This window comes from Sander vitreus, chromosome 10, assembly GCF_031162955.1.
Source record: "Sander vitreus isolate 19-12246 chromosome 10, sanVit1, whole genome shotgun sequence".
Classification (NCBI taxonomy): Eukaryota; Metazoa; Chordata; class Actinopteri; order Perciformes; family Percidae; genus Sander; species Sander vitreus.
Window position 1 is genome coordinate 34,942,555 of NC_135864.1, and position 12,539 is coordinate 34,955,093.

A 12,539-nucleotide genomic window follows, 5' to 3' on the forward strand; every position below is an offset into this window, starting at 1 on the left:
TTTCATATTAAAATACATTTCCTGACAGGATACATTTAAAAAAATTGATTTGGTCAGTATGGTGCAGCTTGAATTTCACCACACTTGAGAAAATAGTGTCTTGAATTACAGTAGGAGGATACTAGCCTACATTTTATGGAACTAGCACAATGGAAAATGGCAGAGAAAAAGCAAGCTAGTAAGAGTAAAAGTTCAGGCAAGGCCAAATAAAGAGAAACTGCTCAGGATTGGGTTGTTGTAAAGCAATGAGCCTAAGGAAGGAATGTTTTGCATATATGGCCTGCATGCTGAATAATCTTTCTTCCCCCACAACCATGAGCACAAGTTAAATACACGTCCGCTCAGTGCCAAAACAAGCACTGCATTTTTCTTCCTTTTAAGTATTCCCAAAGTTACTTTCAAATAACCTTTAGGGACTTTTGTTTAATAAGTTTTTCCGCTCTTCACTTCATTGAATGCACGTGGAACTACAGAAGCTGATAAATATCTACAGCAGAAAAACACAAGGTTAAATAATCGCATGTGACCCAAAAAACAAAACAATCTGAAACCCTGAATGCATGGAGATTAATTTGGCACAGGAGAGAGTAAAGGTTAAAAAACAAAACTAAATAAGTAATTGACTAGTCTGGTGAATTAACTGGTCTTCCAAGCCTGAAACAAGGTAACAATAGAATGTTACAGCTCGTGTGGCAAGTGACTTTATGAATAGTTTCTTTGATTTCTTCCTGAAACAAGAGGACTGTCAATAGGCCTCATTCACCAATATCTTAAGATTTTTTCTTAAAGTTCCTAAGAAAAGTGTACTTCTGATTCATGACGTGTTCTTAAACAGCAGAATTGTTTGCAGGTGTTTTCTTAGAATGATGAATCCCAATGTTTTCATAAATTGAAAGCTTGTTGCTTGCTCCTACAGTATTTAGCATAGGTAAACGCCCCATTAATTCCAATAAAAGGGCATGAGATGGCAGGGCCATGTGCACACTTAGAGAAATGTCAAAGACGTGGTAAAGACGGTGGAGGCCTCAACTCCAAAAGAAAGAGAGAAACTTTAGTAATTCTGAAGTGGAGGTACTGCTGCAAAAAGTAAGCGAGAAATGAGTTATCATATTTAGAAGCGTCAGCAGTGGATACAAAGCAGCAAATAAAAGTGATTTTTTTTTTTTTTTTTTTACTCATGCAGAGAACGCTGTATCTGGAGAAGGGCGCAGAACTGATGTAAAAAAGAAATGGTTTGATCTGAAATCTGAGGCAAAAATAAATAAATACGTCATTGTGTGGTGTAGTCCTAGTCTGCGTATAAATATGTGATCAATCACTTATTATTGGATGGCAAGGTTCCCTGTTAATATAATTGATGTAATTGATGAAAAAATAATTACACATTTTAAATTAAAATGGACGAAAATGGTATAACTACTTATTTTGCGTGAACATTGTGCTCTTGAGTGTGCGTAGATTCTGACCAAATCCCAAATAAGAAAACATTGGTGAATGACAGAATCTTTGTGAAAACTGCGTAAGTGGGGTTTAAGAATAAATTTGTTCTTAAGAACGTTTGGTGAATAAGGCCCATTGTTCTTTTGTCCTAGATCAGAGATCTTCAACATGGAGTCTACAACCCCTAGGGGGTCTTCAGAGTTACTGCAGCAACCAGAACTCAAATATGCCCCCGCCAAAACATGTACACTGCTTTCAAAGTCCAACAGGATTACTGTCATTGTCAAATGTATTGTAAGATTTACTAAGTAACACCAGTAGTGTGCCAGCATTGAAAGCAGTTTTCTCTAAAAAGTTATTTCACCTAGGTCCTAAATGTGCCTGGTGTAATCAGATACAGTAAATAAATAAAAAAAAAATATATATATATATATATATATAGCTCTGTCAACATGTAGACCTCTCATGTTGACACACAAACTAACCTGTTGTTTTGTAACTCTGTTGTCCTCTGTTAGCAGTCCAACCAGTGAACGAAAAAATTAAACTTGGCAACACTTCATCAGTAGCCCAATTCCGCAGGAAAACTGCAGTCATGGAAACCCTGTTCCTGACGCGGAATTTAGGTAATACAACAAAAGCAACACACATAGCAAGAAAAGTAGATTTACAAATCATGGCATCATGCCTCCGGGACCTACCAATTTTTGTGGTATTTCTTCATTATCAGTTTGCAAAAATAACCATACAGATATCAGATTGAGAGAGAGCATTTGATGCCAACAGAGCCTTCAGGACAACCAAGAAGTTGCCCTTTTAGGGAACTTTGGCCTTGCTTCTGTCAGAGTCATGGTCACACACCCCTGCACACAGTCAAAACATTTTTAGAGAATAAGTAACTCAACCAAAGAGAAGTTGAAATCTGGAAAAAGAGTACAGTAAACTCACTTTAATTTGCATCCAAGACTTTGAGAATTACTTGTCTTGTTTACACTCCTTTCACATTGTGTTTCTTAATGGACTTTACCAGACTACATTTATTATAAAACACTTCAGAAACATTTAAACTGTATGCGTAACATCTTCTAAAGAAACAGAGATGATTTTGATGTCAATACTCTTGTCGGATACAAAAAACGATGACCTACAGTAACATTTCTCAAACTTCCACAGTTCTTCAGTCCTTTAATGGAATTATAGAGTAACATGTGGGTATTCCAATTTAAATTAAGTGCCAGTGCTCATTTAATGATCTTCACAAAGACACATTGAGAGTTAAATGTCATTAGGAACATACCTGATTTGTCAGTTTAATGTCAGTACGATAATTTGAAGAATATGCATGCTTTGCTGTACAGATCAGGGGTCTCATTTATAAAACTGTGTGTAGGATCCTTACTAAAAGTGTATGTACGCCCAAAAGCCAAAAATGGCGTATGCCCAAAAAAAAAATCAGATTTATAAAACCGTGCGTACGCACACCTGTAAGCAATGTTCCCTTTATAAATCAGTGTGAATCAGCCTCTTATCCCACCCTGTACACGTCTATTTTTAACCATAAATAGTCAATGCAAAGCACCTCATGATTGCTGATCAGTATGTTAATGACCCTAGCAGGTGTTCTTTATGCCGAATCATGACGGCTGGCGGGGGAAAAGCAAAACACTTCTCAGACGCTGGTGAATGGCTGCAAATTGAATTATAATTTCGGCCTGCCTATATTAATAATACGTCCAAAACGGCAGGCATTACGGCACTCGGGGACAGCTTCGATATACCAGACCTATATGATAAGATTCAACAGAACTAGATATTATATCCAAACAAGCCTTAGTGATAAAGGTGAAGATTATATTAGATGGCTACTACTCTCTGCTGCTACCGCTACCGGTGGACTTTAGTAAAGTTAAAAAATATTCACAGATTCGAACTTCCGGGATCAATTACTCTATAGCGAAATGTTATTAAATCACAAACGACGCATCTTTCCTACCGTAGTAAGGTAAACAACAAGCTACAAACAAATTTTCATCAAAACAGGCCGTCCTCCAACCTGGAGAAATAACATTGGTCTGTACGAGCAGCCGGCGGTGAGATGAGTGCTTAGGGACCGTCTACAAACTACAACACAATGATTAAATAAGGTAGTGTCTCCAAAAAAAGTAAGTGCTGTAGTACAACTAGCAGGAGACAATGAAGACATGTTTGTTGTCCTCTCTCAGATGTTGCTGTGCGCAGCAGATACGTTACATGTTACGTCGGTGGGTTATAGGTCACGCATGGAGGGAAATTCAAAAAATGAAGATTGTTAACGAGTCTTGCATCTCAAGTCCGAGTCGAGTCTGAAGTCTTTTAAGGACGAGTCTCAAGTCAAGTGTAAGGCTCAAACTTGAGTCGCCATCTCTGACACACACACACACACACACACACACACACACACACACACACACACACACAATCATTTACAGTTTGTTCCATAATGGGTGACTGAAGACGTCACTAAGGTCAAGGTGAGTAACTATAGCAGTGCATGATGAAAGCAGGATCAACTCTGGTTTCACTCTGTCTACACATTTTCATTAGCTGAGGTTCATGTTGGCGCAACTGTCTGTCCCCGCTCACTAGTCACAACCTAAATATGAAGTTGTAAATGTCTAGAAAGGTAAATTGTTCTGACAACAGGTTTTTCAAGTTCCCTGCACTTGAACTGGTTTGAACAAAGTTTGCAATTCAAGTTCAACATGAAGGTTGTTGAACTTATAAATAGGGTAATTTCTTTTTTTGCCATGACATAAGGAAAGAGTTGAGTCCAGTATGTTGAGGAGCAACGGACATACAGCAGATGCATAAACACAATACCCATGCTAAGTATTTACTATTGGTCTGAGATGTGTTTTAAATACAATTCAGAGCTTTCATTTCACATGCGGTGATCCTTTGTTGAACAGGGAATACTCTTGTATACGTCTCTGCCACAGGACATGAACCATAAGCCCATAAAACCACACAAACAAACATTACACACTTAGACACACTTTAGTTTCCTCTGCACTCAGGCATGTCAGTACAGTATATCCATATCTATAACACCTTATTAAGTTTCTGTTTACTCAACTAACAAGCTTCTTTGTCTCTCATTATTAAACACTTTGAGTATGTCAGGGAACGTTGAGATCATTCTGATGTCAAAGGGATAAAGTCTCTAGTCGTGACATGGCCTGACGAGTCTGGCTGCGACAGGTCCGAACAGGGAATTCCCACTTTCGTTAGGACACTACAAAAATGTAAAAAATGATTCCTTCCTGTGTTTGTTTCTTCTGGATGATTTAAAACCTGTGAGATTTCCAGTAACCTAAAAAGAGGAACATTTCCTGATGGAAGCCACCCATTTACACCCATTTACGCACATCCACAAGTGAGTGACAGCCTGTGTTTCGTAAAACTGCTGCCATATATCAATAATTCAACTTGCTTATGAGTGTACAACAGGGAGGATTGCTGGTTGATCAATGTGTTCTTCAAAAGTCAATTACTGAAGTTTAGAACTCACTATATACAATACAACACTGCTCATCTTCTCCCAAGACTGTATACATACTTTATATACTGTATTTAAACCAAACATAACTATTCTGCAGCATTACAGAAGGCACTGGAGTGGCATTAGAAAGGTGCTAAAAGTGATGCTTATCAAAGCCATCCACAAATAGCTGCCTCAGAGTCAAATTGATCACTTGGAAGCAAATTATGACTGTTATTCGGTCAGATAATTGAGCCATTAGGAGAGAAAAAAAGATATTTTAAATGGTATTATTACAATCCTCCTTGACCTGTGTCGGTAAGCCAATTTATTCAAATTTACATAAGTCATCCACAATCAGCAGCAAGATGAAGAAAAAGATTAATAAAACTACTATGAGTATAAGTATGATGAGGCTGACACTTGAAATTAAGTACAACACTCCCTGCTTCCTGTAAGCAGTTAAGTTATTGCATGTGTCTGCACTCAGTTAGAAAACTTTCCTGACCTTGTATAAACCAAAGCCAGAATGCATTTTTCATCATAGAAAACCACAAACAGATGTATGGCGTTTGTAGCTGTCTGTTTGGAGGAGCTGCTCTGTACATACTGTCCACAAGTGCACTGGGCAGCATCTGTGTTCTCTTCCTTTGGTCTCTGGAAGAAACAAATTTCAGGAGACAACCTTATTGACTTCATTCAGTACGTTTACATGCACACCAGCACAATAATTCTGAATATGACAATATTCCGAATTTTATACAAGTCATGTAAACGGCATATTCTGGATAAGGCCTTTTTCTGAATTTAGCACTTTCCGATTATGACATGTGGGTTATTCTGGTATTATTCGGGTTTTAGAGGCATTCTTTGGACATGTATACAGCACATTCGGAATATGCGTCTCAATCTGGGGTTTTTACCGCAGTTTACTGCCTCTTGTCAACCAGCCAACAGTTTGCAAGCCTATAAGAAGGAGAAACACAGCAACTTTGAAACATTATCAAAGACTTGGATATCAACAGGTTTTTGGATATTTGCACACATCGCTATGCCAACCTTTTCGAGAAGCTGGTTGAAGGAATGAAAGAGGGAGGCTGTGTTCGCACGGTCTAACAAGTCCTCCACCGCTGGTAAACTTTGAAAAAAATCCTGTTTTGAAGAAAAATCACGAAACAGGAAAAGTCTCCACACCAGCATTTAAAACAGCAACATTTTGAAATGGAATCAGTGATAACATGCCACTGACCAATGGCAAGATGGTTAAACTGTATTTTTTATTTATTTAAAAAACAACCTAATGTCCAATGAGTGACTGATCAGAAAGCTTTTCTTTCTTTCTCTCGTATCTTATCTAACTCTGTATTATCTTAATTGAATCAAATGATGTACAGAGAAAACAGAGAGAGGTTTGAGAGCAGTTGTGACCGACTGAGTTGCGCTAAAAAGGAAGGAAGGAAGGAAGTCAAGTCAGCTTTATTTCTCCAGCACATTTCAGCAACAGGGCAATTCAAAGTGCTTTACATAAAACATTAAAAAGCAGTTAGAAAAAGTTAAAAAGATAGGTCTTCAGCCTTGATTTAAAAGAACTGAGAGTTGCGGCACACCTGTAGTTTTCTGGGAGTTTGTTCCAGATATGTGGAGCATAAAAACTAAACGCTGCTTCCTCCTGTTTAGTTCTGACTCTGGGGACAACAAGCAGACCTGTCCCAGACCACCTGAGAGGTCTGAGTGGTTCATAGTGTAGCAGCAGATCAGAAATGTATTTTTGGCCCTAAACCGTTTATAAACCAGCAGAAGTATTTTGAAATCAATTATTTGAGGTACAGGAAGCCAGAGTAAAGACTTCAGAACTGGAGTGATGTGATCCACTCACTTGGTCTTAGTGAGAACTCAGGCAGCAGCGTTCTGAATCAGCTGGAGCTGTCTGATTGATTTTTTTAGATAGACCTTTAAGGACACCGTTACAGTAGTCAAGTCTACTGAAGATAAAAGCATGGACAAGTTTTTCCAAATCTAGCTGAGACATAAGTCCTTTAACCCTTGATATATTTTTAAGGTGGTAATAGGCTGACTTTGTAATTGTCTTAATGTGGCTGTTGAAATTCAGGTCTGGGTCCATGACTACACCAAGATTTCTGGCTTTGTCTGTTGTTTTTAACATTGTCATTTGAAGCTGAGTGCTGACTTTTAATCGTTCCTCTTTTGCTCCAAAAACAACCACCTCAGTTTTTTCTTCATTTAATTTAAGAAAGTTCTGGCACATCCAGTCGTTAGTTTGTTCAGTACACTTAGCCAGTTTTTGTATTGGACTATAGTCCCCAGGCGACAAGGTTATATAAATGTGTGTGTCGTCCACATAACTATGTATATAATAATATAACTTATTTTGTTGTTTTCCATATCCTGAGCCAGTGGAAGCATGTAGATATTAAACAGAAGAGGAACTCCACACATATTTGTATGCTCAGATGCATAATTACCTATAGACACAAAGTAATCCCTATTCTTTAAATAGGATTCAAACCACTTTAGTACTGAGCCAGAAAGGCCAACCCAGTTTTCCATTTGGTCTAGTAATATGTCATGGTCGACCGTGTCAAATAGAGCACTGAGATCAAGTAATACTAAGACTGTAGTATTGCCACTATCTGTGTTTAAGTGGATGTCATTAAAGACTTTAACAAGAGATGGCTCTTGTTAAAGTCTTTAATGACATCAGTGCTGTGGTGTGGTCAAAAACCAACTGGAAGGCATCAAAACTGTTGTTTAGTGACAAAAATTTGATATCGGCCTACAGTTGCTATTAGTGAAGGAAAAGAAAACGTGGGCTGCTGTGCCATAACATTTCTGCTAATGTGTCCCAGAGAGCTCTGGAGGCATCATTGGTTACATGATTAACCCTTGACCCTTACATCCTATATTGGGTTCACATCACGAAGCTCACATCTATCCCATTGACATCTTGGTATTTAGCCAATTTATTTGCGTTGCATGTCATATGAACATGAATATGTTTCTTTTTTTGGGTGTGATCCATTTCGTTGCCAAAGGCTCCATAATGTTGATGAGGCACTCAAGGAATAGAGTTGACACTGCACAATCCAGACTTCGCAAGGATCAACTGGCAATCTTATATTTTGAGCTTAAATGGGAACAAAAAGGAGTTCGACACAATGACAAATGACACAATTTACAACTGTTTAGAGTAACTGTAGTGGCATGATTAGAAAACATTAGCAGAATATAATTTTTGACAAGTACCATTTTTTTTAAACTTGTGTTTTATTGCATTTTCTTTGGCTTTGAAAACAAAATGAAGAACATGTTTTGAGTCTTATTTGCTTTTATAACCCCAGGTCGGGTGGAGCTAGTTCTTCAGATGTGGACAAGCTATGATTTGAGATGCGCATATGCGCACGCAGACATCTGCACACTCTTAAATACACACACAGACACACACAAACACACACACACACACATGCTATTAAGGCCCTTGGGAGCGAGGGGACTGCAGACATTGTGGTGCCTTGGTCACCAGAGTGCCAGGGGACTTATCGATCTATCAGAGACAACATTTTCACATGCCCACACCCTGTCAGCATCACAGCAATGATTTAAATATCTGAGAAAACAGTCATCCAAAGCCGACCCCCTTCTTTCCAGAGTTTTCCCTCCTTGATTCTTAAGAAAAAGAAACTGTGAATCAGACAGCATGTTAGGTCTAGATATGGGAAAATTGCCTTTTTATCTTGCTCTTGAGGATCTGAAACATTGTTGAAGGCTGATGATAGATATTATCATGCATGGACTTATATTTAAAAGCCTGATCAGACTGTTGGCAAAATAAGTTAGACATGCTTTCTTGAGTATAGAAAATTGGCCACAAAGCTCCAGAGAGAACGTGGCAGATCTCACAGACTTATGTCTGCACACATCCCTGTGGATCGCCCTCAGCGCATGTCAAAACCTTGAACTGAAATTGCAATCTCACACTGCAAGGGGAAACTTTTTTTAACAGTTTTAACAAAAAAACAGTTTTAAAGGATTAGAGGGTGACAGGCGGTGAAGAGCTCTTGTCTTCAAAAGTGGCTGCATTTACACCTATTTTATAGAGTCTGTGATTTACACTGAAGATGCCTCTGCATAACTGAAATTCAAATGCAGGAGGAAGGCATGACAAATAATTTAGCTTTTTGGCTGATTATAAGTAGTTCTGATTCTTCAGGGTTTATAGTAGCTCATAGACCAAGACATGCAGCTCTTCTAAAATGTCTACAATGATAAGACTGATTTTGAAATCCATTGACATTTTTAGTATTTTTTTTATAATGGGTCATGATTTCAGACAAATGTAAACAAAAACAGACTTCTCACTTGTAGCCGTCAACCTCCGATTTTCCTGGCTGAAATCACAACTTTTTTCATGCAACCTGACAAACAAATGTGCCATAGTATAAAGTATCCCTTGGCTTCGGTAATATAGCACTTGGTTACTACTGTAGGATAGTTAGCTTAACATTTGCAGAAGTCTCTTTAATCCTTACAGCAGTTTACCATTCAGAGAACAATACAAATATCAATTCCCAATCATCTGAGAAAAATTTTACATAGATTGAAAGTAGGAACGATAAGGAGATGGAGAGGGTAAAGTATGTTAATAAAAAATATGTTCTGCCCAGCCTAATTTTGCACCCTACTCTGTCACAAAGAAAAGAGAAGCATGCAGTATGCTATTTCAGAGTATTTTCAAATTAAATAATGTGTTTAAAGCACATTATCTAATTTCAAAATACCCTCTGTGTCCAATACCTTTCTTCATAATGAAATCCTGATGTATTACTGTAACTGATTTACAAACGCTATTATGTTTTTCTGGTCTTGATCTTCTGCATTCCTAACAATGATAACTACTCTAAAGGTTTTTAATCTTCATTCAGGAGATGAACATATTTCGTGCTTTAAAAGAAACATGAAAAATGCTTTCAACTCTTAGTGCCAAATATCAAGGCATATTGATGGCTCTATATATCTCTACTGCCCTTCTCCCTTGTATTTCTGGAATAGAATTAGGTGCTTTGTTTAATCTATGATTACTTGGAGCATTGGGCAGACTCAAAAGGAAAATGGAAACATTTTAATAACATCCCAATCTCCTTCCTTTCCATCATTCCATCTAAATCACATGCCAATGTCTGGTTTTCACATACTGAAATAGGCTTAACTTTTGTTAGAGTGCAGGCCTTAAACAGATGGCTCATACCTTATTCTTTAAATTCTTTGTATTTTAGAGTTATAATCTACCACTTACTGTTACACAATGTAAATGACGCATCAATGAGGACATTACATGCAACAAGAACATTGTTTATTTTAATACAAATGTTACAGCACATACACTTTTTCATAAATACCACAGGACAACATGTTGTAACAGGCTTCATTACCTCAACAAACAGTGATGACAACTTGTGCGAAAAGGGTTTGCAAACATTGAGTAAACATTCAACTGAGTGACAACTTTTTTCACTCAAAAAAAGGTTCACATGTAATTGGTTTATTTTTCAAATGACGGCTGAAGCAATATTCAACTTTTATAAAAAAATAACATTCACATACATCAATTTATCAGAACAGTCCACCTTTCACAACGATCTGTGCTGAGATTCTGCCGTTTCTCATGACTCTTCATTCTTACTCACAAACAGGAAAGAGGACTTCCACAAAAATATTATGGAACAAGTGAACTCTCAGCCAGTTATTGTTTATAGTTCATGAACTCAAACTTGGAGTCAATTGTTCAAAAATTCTACAAACGTTTCATGAAAGTGCAATACAGTGCTGCTTTAAGTTAGTGACTGACCTAATCTAAACCATGGGAAGTTCAGGGTAAAATGACTTTTATTAAATAGGAACACGAATGGATCAGTGAGGACAGCATTAGCCCACCTAAGCCTTGACAATATTAAAATGTGTCAATCCATGACATAGATAACATTCTTTTACACTGAATATATACGTGCCACATTGTAACATAAACTTAAAATAACCTTTTATGTTTGCAGAATTAAACATACCAGTGGGTAAGAGTGGTAATCTAGAGCCAAACTTCATTGGGAGAACTGAATGTTCATTGTCTGCATCAGTAGACATGATATATGATATATGACTCCAAATTATCAGCTGTAGGCCTACTTGGAATGTTGTAGTGTCAGCTAATCATTCAAGACTCATTTCACATAACTACGTTGTGTCCTCCAGCATGAGGAGGTGAGGACGTGAATTACATTCCTTATTATACAGGCGTATTGATGAAACCATAACCATTAATAACTCTGAGACAGCTGAGGTGCAAGGAGAGGCCACTGCCAGGAGGGAGCAGTATGGATATATAGTTCACAAACTGCTCCACTTGGACTTAAACAGATCACTTTGAAAGGAAATGGCACCACAGTTCACAAACACATCACCACAAGTATATATACAGCATAGCAGGCATGCAAACGATCACTTGGGAAATGCTTCTAAAAATGACAGATGTTTCAAATACAGACATTTTTTTTTTTTTTTTATATCCAGAAGTGACTCATTAATTTAGCGTCAATGCATCAATTAATTGTAAGTGAATAAATACAATATATCAAAATCTTGGTCTGGAATCATTATCTGTTTTGTGCTTTGTGCATCCTGTTCAGTTTTGATTAAAGAAAAAACCTGGAGAACATTTGTTATGACATCCAACCCCTGCATTTACTTTGCAGTAAATCCATGAAATAGAAAAACAGAAAAAAGATCAACACACTGGAAAGCTTGTTTTTCACATGGCAAACATTGACGTAAGATGACACCGTATTTACGTCTATTCCTAAGGTCTGTGACAGCAGTGCTGGCCAAACCTAGCGTTACAGTACATATGGATTCCTCTGAGGGAACAAAGTTCACAGTTTTGATGGTGCCAGCTGACCTTACTACATGCACTAAAACACAGGTCACTAACACCGATTTAGACTGGCAGAGAATCCCTGCTTCCCCTCTCAACTTCAGTAGCCACATTTAGCATGCTGTCACTTTGATCAGAACATAGTGATCGCCAAACTGACAGTGGGAAGGGGCTTACACCTGCAACACTTATCATATAGTGTTGGGAAAAGTGGGTGAATTCTCCAATTCAAGCCCCTGCATTACGAGCTCATGTTCCATTAATGCATGCCTATGTCAAAAAAGTGACATTTCCAAGAGCCTGTGATCTTAAGACAGGTGATTAAAAAAGAGTGTCTCATTTCAGATTAGCCATTTGGATCTCATCACATCTCATCATGCAAATTGGGAACTGAATACTATGTAATGTACTCCCTAACTCCTAAGAGAGGGAGTTATCTGATTCTCCAGCTAAACAGCAGAGATAATGGATTTATTCATGTTTATTCTGCTAGGCTCAGATGGATTTGGAGGCATTTCCTGGAGACTACACACCGAGCAGCGTTTAAAGTAGACTGACTGAAACAACTGGAACAGCTGAGGCGCTGCTCAGTGGACTCCCAAGTGTCTTATTCAAATGTTAGACTGATTTCATAAAGAT